The following is a 19,929-nucleotide window of genomic DNA, read 5'->3' as shown; positions in this document are numbered from 1 at the left end:
AGCTGTTACCATTGTTATCATCATGATCACCATTAAAGTTCTAAAATATATTTATAGCAGATTTATAGCATGCTTTGACTCCTTCCAGAGTCAGTGTATCGCCTGACTTCATTGTATATCTCAGTGATGAAAGGAATACTATACTGGCTGGGCCATTTTTAGCCCAGGGGAGCTGGGAAGCTTGGGAAGATCAGGTCCAAACATGGTAGGGAGAGTTCTGATGGCTGGATATCACGTCAGTGTAATTGTGTTAAATGTTCATACATGTTAACAATTCTGTCTTTTCTGTAGGATAGATTTGAACATTGTGCTTGGAGTAGTCATTGAAGGTTTTAAATTCAAACAAACTGAGACTTCTTGAAATTGGTTACAGCTTTAAAAGCTAACTTTCATTCTCATATAAGAGCTTCTCCCTCATGGATGGTCTTTTAGTTTTCAGCACTCATGACTCAATTATAGATCTGTAATCGCTTTATTAACTTGATGTGTTAAAGAGTTAGCCAATTAAATTTGAGTCGTAATTGATGGTAAAAACAATGTTTGTTTAGAAAATCTTAATTACTCTTAAGATAGAGCCATACCAGTTCTAAATTCCTGAAGAATTTACTTTAAAGTAGCCCATTGAAAGGTGCATAAGCCTATTTTTATAGCAGGCATAAACAGAGTTTATTAACTGAATACTGTAAGGTGTGAGAAAGTTTAAAAATAGCCTTGGGACTCTGTATAAACCTTTTCCTAGGTTACAGCTCCCCTCAGTGGTAAATGATGAAATTGACTCTTGTCTGGAGAAACATTTGTATTCCTGTAGCAGTAACTAACATGTTACAGTGTATTCTGCCCCACATTTTAAGTGTGCTTCCCCTTTACAATTTCAAAGGACTGAAGTCTCTCTTTTTCTCTTGTAAAATCTGGGGTTTTGTTTGAAAGTCTGTTGGTAAAACGTTCTAACACTGAAAAGGCATGCTCTTTGAATGGGATATTAATGGATCGCCTTCCACTTTGTTTTATAACCCCACAGCCAATAAAAAGTTTAGTTTTTGTTTAATATATCTCAATAAAACAGAGAATTATCCAAAATATATTACCATAACATTTATTGGGCACTTACTGTATACTGGATACTGTATAGAATGTTTTGTACACATTATCTCATTTACTCATACAATAACCCTGTGAGTCAGATATTAATAACATTATTTTTATGAATAAAGCAAATGAGACTTAGGAAAGCTAAGTAACTTGCTTAAGTTATACAGTTATGATGTTAGAATTTTATCTGGTCTTGTCATTCTCTATGACCTATGCAATAACTACCTCCCTTAGTGATAAAAACAGAAAGAAATACTGAAATTGTAGAGTCATAGAGAAGTTTTAATCAGCCTTTCATAGTGATAAACCTGTGAGGTACATATGTATTATATTAGTAAAGGTAGTTTTTAATTATTGTACATATTCCATCTAAAAGTTATTGACTACCGCTAGACATTACAAAATAGAATTCCGGAATTTATCAGTCCTCAGAATTCTGAATATTTTTTTCCCAAAGCAACTTTCTTGCTTCTTTGTGTAAATTAAGGTAATGCTGTCTTCATTTTGCTGGTTCTTTTGTTTCTGGTCACAGAAAAGATTTCCCAGTTTTTTTCTGACATTTCTTCTTTAGATCAGAAAGCTACTTACACATAGGTCAAAACTTTAGAGGTGATTTTACTGCTGCTAGCTTTGTGACCTTGTACAAGTTATTTAATCTTTTACAGTCTCAATGTATGTAGGTATAAAGTGATGGCATTAATATCTACTCTATAGGTTACTGAAAATTAGAAATAATGTATAGAAAGCATCTAGTTCAGTAAGGGATAGTTATTTTTATAATTTTCTTTCTAGAGGACATGGAAAAATGTGAAAGAAAGGAAGCTAGATTTCCAAACTTATAGTTGCAGGATTTTAGTCTTTCTGTTCCTTTATACCACTTATGCTTCTCAGTGGTTCTAGACTTATCTTAAGAAATGAGAACACAACTTGAAAATATCTCACTTGGATTAAACTTAAACATACTTGTATCTTTTGAAAGGTTTCAGCTTTTGATTTAGGACATCCTCCCCTTATAAATGTAATCCAAGATTAAGAACCAGTTTGTTTTCTGAAATTAAACAAGTGTTGGTGATTTATTAATATCTACCCCTGGGCCAGACAGTCTGTGTTTGTGTTTATCTAATCACAATACGAGTATATGAAAATATTTCAAAAACAAATATAAACGAGTTTTAAATTATCCTTTATTTTGGATTATTCACAGTCCATTTCCATATTATTAGTGCAGATCATCAAGAATGGATATCACAAAGCAACATGTTTCTTTTTTTCATCTACCATAATATAATAATGTTTGTTCACCCGGGCACTTGACATTGTGGCTTTTATTTTAATGTGAAGCCATAATAGTTATATTTAGAAAACAATTGTTTTTTCCTTCCTGGTACTTTAAGGTATCCACCTAAAATCAGAACCAGTATATTTGTGAATTATACCTATAAGTCTTGTTTTGAAACTTAAAAATTTTTATTCTTTAAAAAGAATCTTTTGATTTTTGAATGAATCCAAAAATGCATATTGATAAAAAACATCAAGCTAGGTTGAATTCATTCATTCAGTCATCATTTTGCAAACATTTGATGTGCATTTTCTGTATGCCCAGAATTTTGTTAATATTGAAGCTACAAAGTCAATTAAGACATGTAGAATTTCAGGGGTGCCTGGGTGACTCAGTTGGCCAAGTGTCCCACTCTGGCTCAGGTCCCCTGCATTGGGCTCTCTGCCGTCAGTGCTGAACCGGCTTTGAATTCTCTGCCCCTCCTCTGCTTGTGTGTGTGCTCTCTCTCTCAAAAATAAATAAACATTAAAAAAAATATTAAAAAAAAAGACATGTAGAATTTCCTTGATTCTGACATGCATGTTATTCCCCCACATTTAACTTCTCTGAAATTAGATCATCTTAAGTTTTTGATGTCCTGCAATTATAATTAGTTGTGTTTTTTTCTTTCTTAGTGCTGTATAAAATGATGGTACATCATTTAAAAATGAGTGGAGACTTATATTTGATGGTGTGAAGTATCCTGTCCTTCTGAAATTTATAAACTATTAAGGGTGTCATATAATTAAAGAACGAAATGCAAGAAAAATGGTTCTTTGGGAGACTATAAAGGAGGGCAGCAGCAGGGAAGAGTTCCTGGAGGAAGTGTCTGCCCAGTGTAGTTTAAAAAATTTAAAAAAAAGGAGTTATGCAACAAAAAGGCACTCCAAGCAGAAAAAAAGTAGGATCAGGTGAGGGCAAGAGAGACAATGGTGAGTTTAGAGTAGTTTCTGTTCTTGATGACATAATTGAGAGGAAGAACTTTTTTGCCTTTTTTACCCCAAAATAAAAAACAAAAAAACAAACCACCCAAAACAAAACATGAAGTACCCACTAATGATCAATAGACGTTTGTTTATTTATTTATTTATTTTTACCACTAACCCAGTAAATTTAGCAATAGGCATGTGATGATTCACTTGAGATGTTGTGTCCTCCTTAGGGATGAAGAGAGTATTGTAATGTGTTTTCTTGAGGCCAGCTATTCAGTCTTTCCCACTGTTTTTACCTGTGACCAATGAGATGGGCAGTTTGGCCATCTCGTTGCCCTTTTTATTGCCATTTATGTGATATTACCTCCAGAAGCCATTTAAATGGATTAGATGCGATATTAATTATGTTAATTCTAAGACAGTACTATAGATCTCCTTTGCTTTGTTTCTTTTATTGGATTATATTGAAGAAGATTGGTTGTACAACCAAACTCAACTGACAAGATTATACCACGAATAGAGATGATATAATAGCTCAAACAATACAAGGTAAACAATTTAAAATCACAGAGTTTCTGACCTTATTAAATTTAAGTTTGAATCCTCCTCTGAAATCTACTCAGTCTCTTGATCTCACAGAATTGTAGTCTGATAAATTACCTCTGCTTTTTCTTTCAGAGGAAAAATAATATATAAATGCCTCTTATTTCCTCTAATCATTTTCTTCTGTGTCATCTCAGCCAAAGGATCTCATTCCAATGGTTGGGTCAAGACTGGCTAGTTTTTACAGGAACTATAGCTTGCAGTTTCTTCCATTTAAACTGGTATAGCTTCTTCAGTAACTCCAAACTGGGATTATCTTCTTAGCCCCAAGAAACTCATAAATACTACTTTTCCAAAGTCCCAAAGGGTGAATAGTACATATAAGAATACCACAACCCACATGTCACAAAAATTAGAAACATCTCCTCCCACATGTAACCAATACAACAATTTATAATCTTAAGTACCAATTAGAGATGGCCTAGCTTTTTTAGGGTAGGACGTTTGCTCTAGTATAGTCCTAGTTATAGCCTGCCTATTAATATTCTACCCCACAGAAATGTGACCCAGTTAACTTTCTTGAACCTGATCAGTCCCTGTTGACCTTCCTTCTACATGGAAGTGACACTAGGTAGGTGGGGAAGACGTTCAAACTTACACTAGGAACAACTCCATTTTTTGTTCTTCTGTTAACCCAATAACTAGAGAGTGGTTAGTCAGTAATGCCCATATATCTGTATTTGTTAGTATTGTATACTAATTATATACATCCAATTTAAAAAATCTCAACTTAAATTTTTAAAATTATTTCAAACATATACAATAGTAGTAGGAATAATATGATGCATCTTTATGTACCCATCTCTCAGCCTCAGTAATTGTCAGTATTTTGCCAAATTTATTTCATTGGTCCATCCACTTTTCTATTTTTTATTTTTACCAGATAATTTGAAGTACGTCTCAGATATTGTATCGTTCCTTCTGTTAATGATGATGGCCGCTTTTGAATATCATTGGTTTAGAAACTTGCTGAAAGATACTGGCATGCCAGAAAAGGTGATCTATCTACAAATGGAAAATAAAATTCTTTTTTGTAAACTTTCTTTTAGATGAGCTTTCTGATCTGGTAGGCCTATGGTTCAAAATGATTTTGTACTTGAAAAGTGATACTATTTTTTTCTGTTTCCACATAGAAAAAAATTTAACTTATATTAGAAGCAACAGAGCTTCCTTCCCCCCTGGACCCCCCAACCTCTTAGAATTAACCTCCTGAATTTGGGATAGGAAACTCATAGTGTACACAGGTTTTCCTGGGTTTCTCTAATGTCACCTTGTTGTCATATATGATTATGTGAATAGTAGCTGACTGGCTATGTGAATAAGATAGGGTATTCTAGATATAGCTAGTAGTTAAATGAAGTTTTGTCAGCTAGCTCACTCTCATTTTGGTCCAATTTCAGAGAAAGTCCATATATATTCCTTTTTTTCCTATTTTTTTTTAATACTACATATTTAATGTGCCATTCTAGTTCAGAAATCTTTCAGATTGTGCTTCTGGAGGAAAATCTATATCTTTTATTCCCAAGTGACCCATTGGCCTCAAAGAAAATTGTGGGAAAATGTTGGTTTCATTTAAAAGGTAAATATGCCTGGGGCGCCTGAGTGGCTCTGTGGTATAATGACTGACTCTTGATTTCAGCTCAGGTCATGATTTCATGGTTTGTGGATTCGAGCCCCTCCTCTGGGTCTGCACTGACAGCTTGGAACCTGCTTGGGATTCTCTCTTTCCCCCTTTCTCTCTGCCCCTCCCTTGCTGGTGAACTCTCTTCTTCTCTCTCTCAAAATAAATAAACTTAAAAAAAGTTTAAAAAAAAAAGTATGCTCAAGAATGATTATGCATGCTTTGAGCCTGTCAGAATCCTCAAAATCATAAGATTCTTGTGTAACTCTATTTGCTTAAATATTTCCTTAGTTTTCCATTTTCATCTTGCCTAATGTCTTTAATTTTTTATCAGTTATTTGTCAATTTTATTAGAGCATATTAATTAGAAGAAACCAAGTTTCCATCTTCAGATTCTACATTCTAAAATTCTTGACACAGAAGGGACCACAAATGGATTAAAATCTAAAGTCAACTGTACTGTATTTATCTATGTGTAATGCAAGAAGTCCTGTGTTAAAAATGTAAATAAACTACTGCATGTTACATAATTTATTTCATATTGTAGTTTACTTTGTGAAATGTTCTAGCTAACAAACTTAAGGAAAAGTTTTATTTTCCAGCCACAAAGTACTGTTTTTATACTGTCACGGTGCATATGCTATTGGGTAGTCTTTTTGGTTTGATTTCCTGATTATTATCATAATGTATTATGTGGAAATTCATCTTTATTGATGTTAATCATACTTTACAGATGAAGTAAGTAGAGCAATAATATAAAATTTTACTAGATTAAAGTCTTAATGCTTATGAGAAAAAGAGAGATTAAAAAATCCAGGAGTATGAGGGGAAAATTAGAGAACTAAGTGATACACTAAAAAGAAATAATCTACGCATAATTGGTATCCCAGAGGAGGAAGAGAGAGGGAAAGGTGCTGAAGGGGTACTTGAAGAAATAATAGCTGAGAACTTCCCTGAACTGGGGAAGGAAAAAGGCATTGAAATCCAAGAGGCACAGAGAACTCCCTTCAGACGTAACTTGAATCGATCTTCTGCACGACATATCATAGTGAAACTGGCAAAATACAAGGATAAAGAGAAAATTCTGAAAGCAGCAAGGGGTAAACGTGCCCTCACATATAAAGGGAGACCTATAAGACTCGTGACTGATCTCTCTTTTGAAACTTGGCAGGCCAGAAAGAATTGGCACGAGATTTTCAGTGTGCTAGACAGAAAAAATATGCAGCTAAGAATCCTTTATCCAGCAAGTCTGTCATTTAGAATAGAAGGAGAGATAAAGGTCTTCCCAAACAAACAAAAACTGAAGGAATTTGTCACCACTAAACCAGCCCTCCAAGAGATCCTAAGGGGGACCCTGTGAGACAAAGTACCAGAGACATCACTACAAGCATAAAACATACAGACATCACAATGACTCTAAACCCATATCTTTCTATAATAACACTGAATGTAAATGGATTAAATGCGCCAACCAAAAGAAATAGGGTATCAGAATGGATAAAAAACAAGACCCATCTATTTGTTGTCTACAAGAGACTCATTTTAGACCTGAGGACACCTTTAGATTGAGAATGAGGGGATGGAGAACTATTTATCATGCTACTGGAAGCCAAAAGAAAGCTGGAGTAGCCATACTTATATCAGACAAACTAGACTTTAAATTAAAGGCTGTAACAAGAGATGAAGAAGGACATTATATAATAGTGACAGGGTCTATCCATCAGGAAGAGCTAACAATTATAAATGTCTACGCGCCGAATACCGGAGCGCCCAAATATATAAAACAATTACTCATAAACATAAGCAACCTTATGGATAAGAATGTGGTAATTGCAGGGGACTTTAACACCCCACTTACAGAAATGGATAGATCATCTAGACACACGGTCAATAAAGAAACAAGGGCCCTGAATGAGACATTGGATCAGATGGACTTGACAGATATATTTAGAACTCTGCATCCCAAAGCAACAGAATATACTTTCTTCTCGAGTGCACATGGAACATTCTCCAAGATAGATCATATACTGGGTCACAAAACAGCCCTTCATAAGTTTACAAGAATTGAAATCATACCATGCATACTTTCAGACCACAGTGCTATGAAGCTTGAAATCAACCACAGAAAAAAGTCTGGAAAACCTCCAAAAGCGTGGAGGTTAAAGAACACCCTACTAACGAATGAGTGGGTCAACCAGGCAATTAGAGAAGAAATTAAAAAATATATGGAAACAAACGAAAATGAAAATACAACAATCCAAACGCTTTGGGACGCAGCGAAGGCAGTCCTGAGAGGAAAATACATTGCAATCCAGGCCTATCTCAAGAAACAAGAAAAATCCCAAATACAAAATCTAACGGCACACCTAAAGGAACTAGAAGCAGAACAGCAAAGGCAGCCTAAACCCAGCAGAAGAAGAGAAATAATAAAGATCAGAGCAGAAATAAACAATACAGAATCTAAAAAAACTGTAGAGCAGATCAATGAAACCAAGAGTTGGTTTTTTGAAAAAATAAACAAAATTGACAAACCTCTAGCCAGGCTTCTCAAAAAGAAAAGGGAGATGACCCAAATAGATAAAATCATGAATGAAAATGGAATTATTACAACCAATCCCTCAGAGATACAAACAATTATCAGGGAATACTATGAAAAATTATATGCCAACAAATTGGACAACCTGGAAGAAATGGACAAATTCCTGAACACCCACACTCTTCCAAAACTCAATCAGGAGGAAATAGAAAGCTTGAACAGACCCATCACCAGCGAAGAAGTTGAATCAGTTATCAAAAATGTCCCAACAAATAAGAGTCCAGGACCAGATGGCTTCCCAGGGGAGTTCTACCAGACGTTTAAAGCAGAGATAATACCTATCCTTCTCAAGCTATTCCAAGAAATAGAAAGGGAAGGAAAACTTCCAGACTCATTCTATGAAGCCAGTATTACTTTGACTCCTAAACCAGACAGAGACCCAGTAAAAAAAGAGAACTCCAGGCCAATATCCCTGATGAATATGGATGCAAAAATTCTCAATAAGATACTAGCAAATCGAATTCAACAGCATATAAAAAGAATTATTCACCATGATCAAGTGGGATTCATTCCTGGGATGCAGGGCTGGTTCAACATTCGCAAATCAATCAACGTGATACATCACATTAACAAAAAAAAAGAGAAGAACCATATGATCCTGTCAATCGATGCAGAAAAGGCCTTTGACAAAATCCAGCACCCTTTCTTAATAAAAACCCTTGAGAAAGTCGGGATAGAAGGAACATACTTAAAGATCATAAAAGCCATTTATGAAAAGCCCACAGCTAACATCATCCTCAACGGGGAAAAACTGAGAGCTTTTTCCCTGAGATCAGGAACACGACAGGGATGCCCACTCTCACCGCTGTTGTTTAACATAGTGCTGGAAGTTCTAGCATCAGCAATCAGACAACAAAAGGAAATCAAAGGCGTCAAAATTGGCAAAGATGAAGTCAAGCTTTCGCTCTTTGCAGATGACATGATATTATACATGGAAAATCTGATAGACTCCACCAGAAGTCTGCTAGAACTGATCCATGAATTCAGCAAAGTTGCAGGATACAAAATCAATGTACAGAAATCAGTTGCATTCTTATACACTAACAATGAAGCAACAGAAAGACAAATAAAGAAACTGATCCCATTCACAATTGCACCAAGAAGCATAAAATACCTAGGAATAAATCTAACCAAAGATCTGTATGCTGAAAACTATAGAAAGCTTATGAAGGTAATTGAAGAAGATTTAAAGAAATGGAAAGACATTCCCTGCTCATGGATTGGAAGAATAAATATTATCAAAATGTCAATACTACCCAAAGCTATCTACACATTCAATGCAATCCCAATCAAAATTGCACCAGCATTCTTCTCGAAACTAGAACAAGCAATCCTAAAATTCATATGGAACCACAAAAGGCCCCGAATAGCCAAAGTAATTTTGAAGAAGAAGACCAAAGCAGGAGGCATCACAATCCCAGACTTTAGCCTCTACTACAAAGCTGTCATCATCAAGACAGCATGGTATTGGCACAAAAACAGACACATAGACCAATGGAATAGAATAGAAACCCCAGAACTAGACCCACAAACGTATGGCCAACTCATCTTTGACAAAGCAGGAAAGAACATCCAATGGAAAAAAGACAGTCTCTTTAACAAATGGTGCTGGGAGAACTGGACAGCAACATGCAGAAGGTTGAAACTAGACCACTTTCTCACACCATTCACAAAAATAAACTCAAAATGGATAAAGGACCTGAATGTGAGACAGGAAACCATCAAAACCTTAGAGGAGAAAGCAGGAAAAGACCTCTCTGACCTCAGCCGTAGCAATCTCTTACTCGACACATCCCCAAAGGCAAGGGAATTAAAAGCAAAAGTGAATTACTGGGACCTTATGAAGATAAAAAGCTTCTGCACAGCAAAGGAAACAACCAACAAAACTAAAAGGCAACCAACGGAATGGGAAAAGATATTTGCAAGTGACATACCGGACAAAGGGCTAGTATCCAAAATCTATAAAGAGCTCACCAAACTCCACACCCGAAAAGCAAATAACCCAGTGAAGAAATGGGCAGAAAACATGAATAGACACTTCTCTAAAGAAGACATCCGGATGGCCAACAGGCACATGAAAAGATGTTCAGCGTCGCTCCTCATCAGGGAAATACAAATCAAAACCACACTCAGGTATCACCTCACGCCAGTCAGAGTGGCCAAAATGAACAAATCAGGAGACTATAGATGCTGGAGAGGATGTGGAGAAACAGGAACCCTCTTGCACTGTTGGTGGGAATGCAAATTGGTGCAGCCGCTCTGGAAAGCAGTGTGGAGGTTCCTCAGAAAATTAAAAATAGACCTACCCTATGACCCAGCAATAGCACTGCTAGGAATTTATCCAAGGGACACAGGAGTACTGATGCATAGGGGCACTTGTACCCCAATGTTCATAGCAGCACTCTCAACAATAGCCAAATTATGGAAAGAGCCTAAATGTCCATCAACTGATGAATGGATAAAGAAATTGTGGTTTATATACACAATGGAGTACTACGTGGCAATGAGAAAAAATGAAATATGGCCTTTTGTAGCAACATGGATGGAACTGGAGAGTGTGATGCTAAGTGAAATAAGCCATACAGAGAAAGACAGATACCATATGGTTTCACTCTTATGTGGATCCTGAGAAACTTAACAGGAACCCATGGGGGAGGGGAAGGATAAAAAAAAAAAAAAAAAGAGGTTAGAGTGGGAGAGAGCCAAAGCATAAGAGACTGTTGAGAACTGAGAACAAACTGAGGGTTGATGGGGGGTGGGAGGGAGGAGAGGGTGGGTGATGGGTATTGAGGAGGGCACCTTTTGGTATGAGCACTGGGTGTTGTATGGAAACCAATTTGACAATAAATTTCATATATTAAAAAAAAAAAGTCTTAATGCTTAAAATTGCTTATTTATTCACTAAGTTGATTAAGTGGATACTATGTGGCAGATATTTGCTAGTTATTGAGCATGTAATAGTGAAAAAGATGTGGCCCCTGACTCCAGGTACCCTACCGTTTAGGGGGAGATGAACAGGTAGCCACTAAGATAGGAATAAGTATAGGGCATTACAAGTGCACATATAGAACATACCAACCCCAGTTTTGGTGGGTTAGAGGAAGCTTTCTAATGAAAGTAATATATAAATTGAAACCTAAAAGATAAGTTTTTTTTATCTTTTTACAGTTTTTTTTTTTTACTGATAAAGTAAAAAACTTTACTGATAAAGTTTTTACAGTTCTTTATCTGTAACCTCAAAAGCCAAAAATCTTTACTATCTGAAGACTTTTTAAAATATGTATTTTTCAAAAATTTGGTTCAAATTCATTTGGTGGCCAAACCTGTCCTGACCTGAAGTGAGGCTAGTTGTAGTATTTATTCCACTTAGTATGAACGGTTATTCATTTTGCTGCAGAAATATATGTTTGACTGAGTGCTGCCTCAGGCCTCCTTGGGACTGTTGCTGTAATTTAGATAGTATAATATAGGCATAGGCACTGTATTAGCCAAAATCCAAATAAGAGATTTCAGATTAAAGGTTAAGTACTCCTGGGGCATCTGGGTGGCTCAGTCAGTTAAGTGTGTGACTTTGGCTCAGGTCATGATCTCGTGCTTCATGGGTATGAGCCCCATGTCAGGCTCTGTGCTGACAGCTCAGAACCTGGAGCCTGCTTCAGATTACGTGTCCCTCTCTCTTTCTGCCCTTACCCCGCTTGCTCTTTGTCTCTGTCTCTCTCATTCAAAAATAAAAACATTTAAAAAAAAAATTAAGTACTCCTGATAGCTGCAGGGAATTTGGAAAGTGCTTCAGGTGGCTGGGTTACCTTGAGCAGAGACAAGAGAGATTATGGCTCCTTTGTGGAACTGCATATAGTTTAGGAGATTACTTTCTAGAATATTTAATTTTAAAAATATTGGTTAGGGGCTCCTGGCTGACTTAATTGGTAGAGCATGTGACTCTTGGTTTCAGAGTCATGAGTTCAAGCCCCAGGTTGGGCATAGAATTTACTTTAAAAAATATTGGTTGATTCTTCTAGGGCTATAGTAATTTATAACCACTTAGTTGAGTTTCATTATAATTAAGAAATTAAAGAATTGACTATATAGTTGCTGTGGACCTACAAAATTACATGGTTCACATGGTGGGTAATAGTGGTAAAGAAGTGTTGATGTTTTTAGTTTTAAATTAGCATTTGCTGCCCTAAAATCGTCCATGCCATTTTTTTAACAATGCAGACACCTGGGCCCCAACTTGGACCTACTGAATCAGAATTCTGATGCAGAAAGGAGACGGCTTTGAGAATATTGGGGTCACCCACTTTTTTTTTTTCCAAATTAAAGATTTGGAAAATAGGAGTGGGTGAGTGTATAAAACAGCACTTTATACATTATGAAATATATCTCATTAGGAAAATAATTTTATGTCCTCATACTTAGACCAATGAAAAAGATGATACTTTACCAGAATTATTACACTTTACTTTTGTTTCTAAAATTATTTTGTTACACAAATGTGATATATTAAAGATCTTCCTTTACCTGCCTCTTAAAATAAAATTAAACTATAGCAACTGATCATTTATAACTTCATAAATAATATTTGGTAAGTTTTGTTAAAGAATACAAACTGTTTTCAAATGAATACTTCTTTTAATCCCTAAGAAATCTCTCTAAAGTGGACATTATTATAATTTCTCTGACTTGGTGAGGTTAAATGACTAGCTCAAGAACACACAGAAATCCTCTTAGCTTGGTCTCAAATGCAAGTCTTTAGACTCTCAAGCCCCATCCATTTTACCCATGCATTTATGCACTAATTCACTCATCAAACGTTTATTGTCCTAGGCACTGGGTTGTAGAGCCTAGCTGCACTAATTACTATGGAGGATACATGGGAACATCTCTGCTCAGATACTAAAATCTGGCTTGAGAAATAAACACATGAAACAAGAATAAATGAAGTATAGTATGCTAAATGTGTAATGATGGCTGAAAAGTACTATAGAAGTTAGAGGTAAATGAGTTAATATGTACTGAAATTATCAAGAACATTTTAAGAGCTGTTTGCGAAACCTGGCTCTGTTTATCCTTAGAGTTGTGTGGCAGTTTCTTTCTGTGTTGTAAATCCTCTTCTTTAACATGTACTTCAAGGTATTTTTATAATGAAATCTCCACAGATTCATTTCAGAAATAGGGAAAAGTCATACGAATTTTGAAGATGAAACATGAGTTCAAAGAAGTGTCCTATTTTGATTGAGCTGCTTCTAGTCCTGAGTCCTAGTCCTTGGAGATATGCATCTTCTTGACTGTTGAGGATAACTAAAAGGAAAAGTTGGAGCAGCATTGGATGCTGAAAGCAAGGCTTTGGACACAGGCCTGGATTTGAATCATGAATCACACTTGCTAGCTGTAAATTTGGACTTCATACATATTTCTCCTTTCAGAACCTCTGTTTTCTCATCCATAAAACAGAGATATTTTACAAAATGATACCTTGGACTAGAGATATTAAAAGCATAAAAAGCATCTAGCACAGTACTTGAAAAACAGAATTCAATACATGCTAATAATAAATGGCACAGAAACTTTACAAATGAGAGGAAAATAATAAACTTGGAAGGGAAACGAGGGAATAAGGAAATTACTTAGTTAACTGATTAGGTTAAAAAGGATCTGGTCAGGGGTGCCTGGGCAGCTCAGTTGGTTGAGCATCCAACTCTTGATTTCATCTAACGTCAAATGATCAGTTTCCATGATCCCACGGTCATGGGATTGAGCCTTGCATTGGGCTCCACACTGAGCGTGGAACCTGCTTAAGATATCTCTCTCTCTGTCTCTCTCATTTTCTCTCCCCCCACCCCGCCCCTCGCCCCTGTGCTCTCGCGTGCACGTGCGCACACGCTCTATGTAAAAAAAAAAAAAAAGAAAGAAAGAAAAGAAAAAAGAAAAAAAGGGATCACGTCATGGAAACTCTTGAATACCAGATTTGGAATTGAATATGCTTGACCAAAGATCATTTATAAGCACAATGTTTCAGAAAGGATGTATATTATCCAACCATTCGGGTTTGTGAAATCATCCTTTCCTCATTATGCAGGCAATAGCCTTCACTGGTAACAGCACTGCCAGCTTACTATCATAAGCAAGCAAGGGCTCTTAAAGACCTTAAATTTTGGGATTCTTAGAGGTTCTTGCGTGGATGGACTTCAGAGGATTGAGATCTTTTTAATATCTTTCTTTAATAGGTAAAATTTTGTAGATGAAGTTCCACCTTTTTTAAAAATCAGATTTTCAGTGAAATCTCTGCCCAGAACATTTTAAGGAACACTGAGTGTTTTACAATTTTTGGTAGATAGTTGAGTGACATATAGAAGCAGGAAAACCACTTCTCAGGTGGATAACCTATTTTGTCACTTTGTAACGTTAGGTAGTAGCCACCCTTGTGTCTTACTTTCTTTAATCTTGTACACTTTTTGCAGACAGTAAATGGAGGGTACTAGCATAAAGACCAAATAACATTATTGAGTAATATTTAAAAGTTTAAATTTGTTAGTTTTAGTTAATGTATATACATTTCATCAAATGACCTTAACACTGAAGGAAGTAGAGCAGTAGCATATTTTTGCATTGTAATAGACATTTCTGTTTAAAACTGGTAATAGAATAGAAAGCATCTTAGTGAATGATTACTGTATCTCTAATGATTGTATGTTTTTGGAGATGATCATAAGGGGACTTAAAAGGAGAGTTCTGGGAACTAAGGAAGACACCAAAGCCTTGTGTATTTCAGTTTCTATAAAGTAAAAAATAGTCTAAACTTGATAGTGAATGAATTTGATGGCATATAATTTGTCTAGTTATTGAGTTATAGTGGGAAACTGCAGTCTGTCTTCTAAATTGCTAGAGCTATATAGTATCTTCTTTGCTAGTTACCTTCAGATACCTTCCCTATAGATGAGTGAGAAAGAGAGCCATAGTTACTTTCAGTTCTTTTTTTTTTCTTTTTTTGCCAGTTGGAGGGAGGAAACTGATAAACAAGATAGCCATCAAAACAAACCTTTAATACTTCCTTACAGATATTTAAAACCAACAGTGTATTTGAACAATTTTTTACATGTTAATTCATAGAAATTTAGCAGTTAAAAGATGCTAGTGTGTAGAAGATGTTATGAATTTGCATGAGGTCTTTTTTCTCCCTGAAGAAAAATAGTAGAACAGAGACTTGGTAATTGCTTTACAGTAGGGTTCTAATGCCACTCTAGACTTTTAGTAGAAAAGTATTTAAGATTTTTTCAATTTGCTACTTTCACTATCTCTATATTCTATCAGGAATATGTAAATAAAACTTCCTTAGTCTAAAATTGAATGGATTTTTGGCATTCTAGTTTTCTGCCACACTAACCATCTTGAAAGACTGGTTAATATGTTGGAGACTTCCTACGTAGTTCTTTGCTCAAAGACAATGATGAAGTGAATTATAAAAACAAAAATTATTAAAATTTTAAGTTAAATTGGGGCACCTGACTGGCTCAGTTGGTAGAGTATGCAACTCTTGATCTTAGGGTTGTGGGTTCGAGCCACACTTGGGTGTAGAGATTACTTAAAAAAAATCTTACAAATAATTTTAAGTTAAATTATTTCTTTGTATAGAAATGGAACTTTGCATTATATAATTAGATATAGGTGCATTTGTACTGATAGAAAAGCAATGGAATATTTTCATGAATTATATCCTATTAAAATGGAATTGCTGACATAAGAGAAGTGTGTATCTGATTAGGGAAACAAAATTTGCATGTGCAATTCAGATCCAGTGTAGAAAGTTATCAGCTTGAGAATACAAAACTGTCTTGGTACTTTAATACCTTTAATATCTCCAGAAAATAAGATTTTGACAACTCTGTGAATAATGTATTGTCTTACCCATTTTTTTCTATTTTAATACCTAACTTGTCTTTAAAATTTTATTTTGTGATTCTTTTTTGTTTATGACATATTCATTAATCTCTCCATATCATTAAACTAATGAGGCATATTTACCTAGTATATCTCTCTGCTCTACCATAAATTGGGTATAATAATTGACTGTTATCAGCATTGTGACTTCTAGACACTGATGAAATAGTGTCTCTTAATAACAATCTTATGCTTAATGATATGATAAAACAGTGTTCTGATAAATACGGTACTTTAGTTTAAAATAATTCAATGCTTGAAGAATATTCTTTGCCTTAAGATAGATTTGTTTTTAAGTTTTAAAAATTCCTTTATTTTTTTTTAAAGTTTATTTGTTTATTTTGAGAGAGGGAGAGAGTGACAGAGTATGCCCGTGTGTGCAAGTGAGTGAGGGAGAGTCAGAGACAGAGGGAGAGAGAGAATTCCAAGCAGGCTCCGTGCTGTCACTGCAGAGCCCAACACGGGACTTGATCTTACGAACCCATGAGATCATGAACTGAACTGAAATCGAGAGTCAGGTGCTCAACTGACTGAGCCACCCAGGCAGCCCAGCTGATACTTTCATTACTAGGAAACCAGTAAAGGGAAGATATTTCTCAAGTTGTATAGAATCAAGGGTAGGGACTCCTTGTTTCCTAAATCTTAGGAGCCCTATGTACATTACTGTGTTTTTGAAATCATAAAGATCATAGACAACAATCATAATGAAGACATCTATATTTTATTATCTGTCCAAATTGCTTCTTATGTACTTTAAATAAGAGAGCTAGCTGTATACAGTATATCCTTAGACTATTTGTAGCTGGTAGCCAGCTCCTCCAGAGTAGTAGCAGTCTCTCATTATTTCCCTGAATAACTTTTTTCCTGGAGCTATTTACCTTAAGATTCTGGCAGTCTGAATTGTCTTGTGGCATTTATTAATTATTTCAGCTAAATCATTAGAATAAATTAGACTGAAAGGAAAATTATTTATTGAATGTATTAAGTATGTTTGTTGAATGGCTTTTTTTTTTAATATATGAAATTTATTGTCAAATTGGTTTCCATACAACACCCAGTGCTCATCCCAAAAGGTGCCCTCCTCAATACCCATCACCCACCCTCCCCTCCCTCCCACTCCCCATCAACCCTCAGTTTGTTCTCAGTTTTTAACAGTCTCTTATGCTTTGGCTCTCTCCCACTGTTGAATGGCTTAATAGAAAGTTCTCTCTCTCTCTGTGTATGTATGTATGTATGTATATATATATATATATATATATATATATATATACACACACACACACACACACACACACACACACACACACATAAAAATTCTTTTCTCTGTATATAACTATCTGTAACAAAGGAAGCACAGAGCTGTCCTTTGGAGGGGGAGAGGGATGTGAGGTAGGAAAACAATACTCTATTGAGACTTTTCTTTAGCCAGAATTGTTTCAATCACTTTTTTTTGCTTTCCTTTTTATTTCCTCTTTTTGTTCTTAACTAATGACTTTGATTATATGATACTTGAATCATTGCATTCTTGTGAAAATAGAGTCAATCTGGAAATAAATAAATCTGAGTAAAATAAATTTGAAGAATTTCTTCTTCCTCATTAAACTGGAGGAAAAGTTTAGAAAAGTAGTCAAATGACATGAACTGGATTAGATCACTAGATATCATAGGTTTATTTACAGTATATTTATACATATTAAACCTTTTTAGCCAAAGCAAGCAATAATATATGCCTTCCTACTTCTTCTAGTCTAGATTTTCCAAAATTCCTTTTCTATTGGCTTTTTTTTCAAAACATGCACAATGCGTGGTAACTGTAGTTAATAATACTATATTGTATATTTGAAAGTTGCGAAGAGAGTAGATCTTAAAAGTTCTCATCACAAGAAAAATTTGTAAATAATGTGTGGTAATGAATATTAACAGATTTACTGTGGTAGTCATTTTGTAATACATACATATATCAAATCATCATGTTGTACACCTCAAACCAATACAATGTTATATATCAGTTATATCTCATTAAAAAAAAAAAAAGCCAACAACCAAGGATGAGTAAGATTAAACTCTTTGTAAAAGAGACCATTATTGTTCTACTTAATTGGGGCATAGAATGACTGTTTTTTAGACTTCCATTATAGTATGTGCTACAAAATTGGTTATGCCTTTACTTCCTAGACTTCAGAGGTATGAATAAGACAAAATTTTGGTTCTCAAGTTGTTCTCAGTTTAGTTAGGGAGGCAGATCTATGAGCAAGTGATGAGACTACAGTGGTAATGCTAGAAAAGTGGCTTGTGGAAGGTCCATTTAGGGTGTCAAGGAGCTGTTGTATATATCAGGGGCATGGGAATACTTCAGAGAAGAGTTGACTTGAGCTATGGCTTGAAAGACTAAAAAGTTTACCTACCAGATAGAGTTGTGTGAGAAGGATGGGGTCTGGGGTAAAGACAGAAGAATAGCCTTGCTAAAGGCACAGTGATAAAATTGCTAGAGCTTCATTTGCAAAGAAGAGCAGAAGAGGTTGAAACTAGTGAGATGAGCAAGGGGCAGGTTGTGCCTGGCCTTGTATGCTAAATGAAAATATTTGAACTTTATCCTAGAAGTCATGGGTCCCAAACTTGTCTATCAGAATTGTCTGTGAGTATAGTAAAACTTACAGATTGGCTTAGATCCTGCATGATTCTGATTCATGATTCTAGTAAGCTATCAAGAGCCATGGAAAAGTTTTAAGTTTTAAGCAGAGAGGTAAAATGATTAGAGTTGTATTTTGAAAGATCAGTTTCTCAGCAACAAAAGGAAAAGACACATAAAAAATAGTGAAATATAAAAACAAATTAATGTTTTATACACCCTGGGAAAAAGAATTTTCAGCAAGGTACAAAACCTTAAAGCATTCCTTTCTTTAATTTTATAGTTTTTTTTTTTTTTTACTGTGGAATAGCTCAGAAGGTCCCTTCTGTCTTAAATAATAGAATTGATAACTGAGCAAGGAAATGTAATTTGGATTATAAAATTCTTGCTTTAATAAAAATTCCTTATACAGTGAATTTAAAAAATCAGTTTCTATCTTTCAAACTTTCACTGTACCTGTCACTAACAAATACATTTTATGTTATGACCCAGTACACACATACAGGAACCTATATTTAACTAAATAAAATAAAATAAAAAATTAAAAAAAACGAAAGTTTCATGAAACACATCTTACTATTACTAGGATTGTAGGATGTACTCTAGCATTTCTTCTTCCATCCTGATGTTTTAGAATGCTGGTTGCAAGCCACTAAGTTGATTTTACAAGTCATTAAATTGATTTCATGATCCACTAATGGGTCATAGCCTACAGTTTAAACATAATATTGCTGTAGAGAATGAATTAAGATGTGTAAAACTGAAGAGCTAAAGATCAGATAGACAATTCAGTTACCCAAGTAGTAGGTGCTGTGGGCTTTAAGTAGGACAATGACATTAGCAGGTGCAGACAGAGAAGAGGGGAGAGAGCTTCAGGAGGTATTTAGAAGGTGGTGGAATCCTGTCTTGGTGACTGATTAGTTCTTAGGGTTGATGGTGGTCAGGGAGTCTAGTATGATTTCCAGATTTCTAGTTTGAATATTGGATGCTTGTGTTGTTCTTTTTTTTTTTTTTTTTTTTTAAACATTTTCTTTTTTTTTTTTTTTTTTTGCTTGTGTTGTTCTTAAGCCATAGAAGGAACACAGAGGAAGAATTGGTGAAGGCAGGCTGTGGGGGAAAAAAACTTATCCGAAAGCAGTTGCCAAAAGGAAGCTGATCAGTGATTTTTTTCCTCCCCAGTCATTCCTTTAAGTAAAATACTTT

General features: G+C 35.2%; 1 protein-coding gene across 10 annotated transcripts in view; it reads left to right on the top strand.

Annotated features, from left to right (window-relative positions):
- Positions 1-19,929, top strand: part of EHBP1 (EH domain binding protein 1) — a 375,689-nt gene that overhangs the window by 115,841 nt on the left and 239,919 nt on the right. The window lies entirely within an intron of this gene.

Source organism: Puma concolor, chromosome A3 (genome assembly GCF_028749965.1).
Source record: "Puma concolor isolate L17-30 chromosome A3, mPumCon1.1.hap2, whole genome shotgun sequence".
Taxonomy (NCBI): Eukaryota; Metazoa; Chordata; class Mammalia; order Carnivora; family Felidae; genus Puma; species Puma concolor.
Note: the sequence above shows the minus strand (reverse complement) of the source record. Positions and strands in the feature narration are given on the sequence as shown.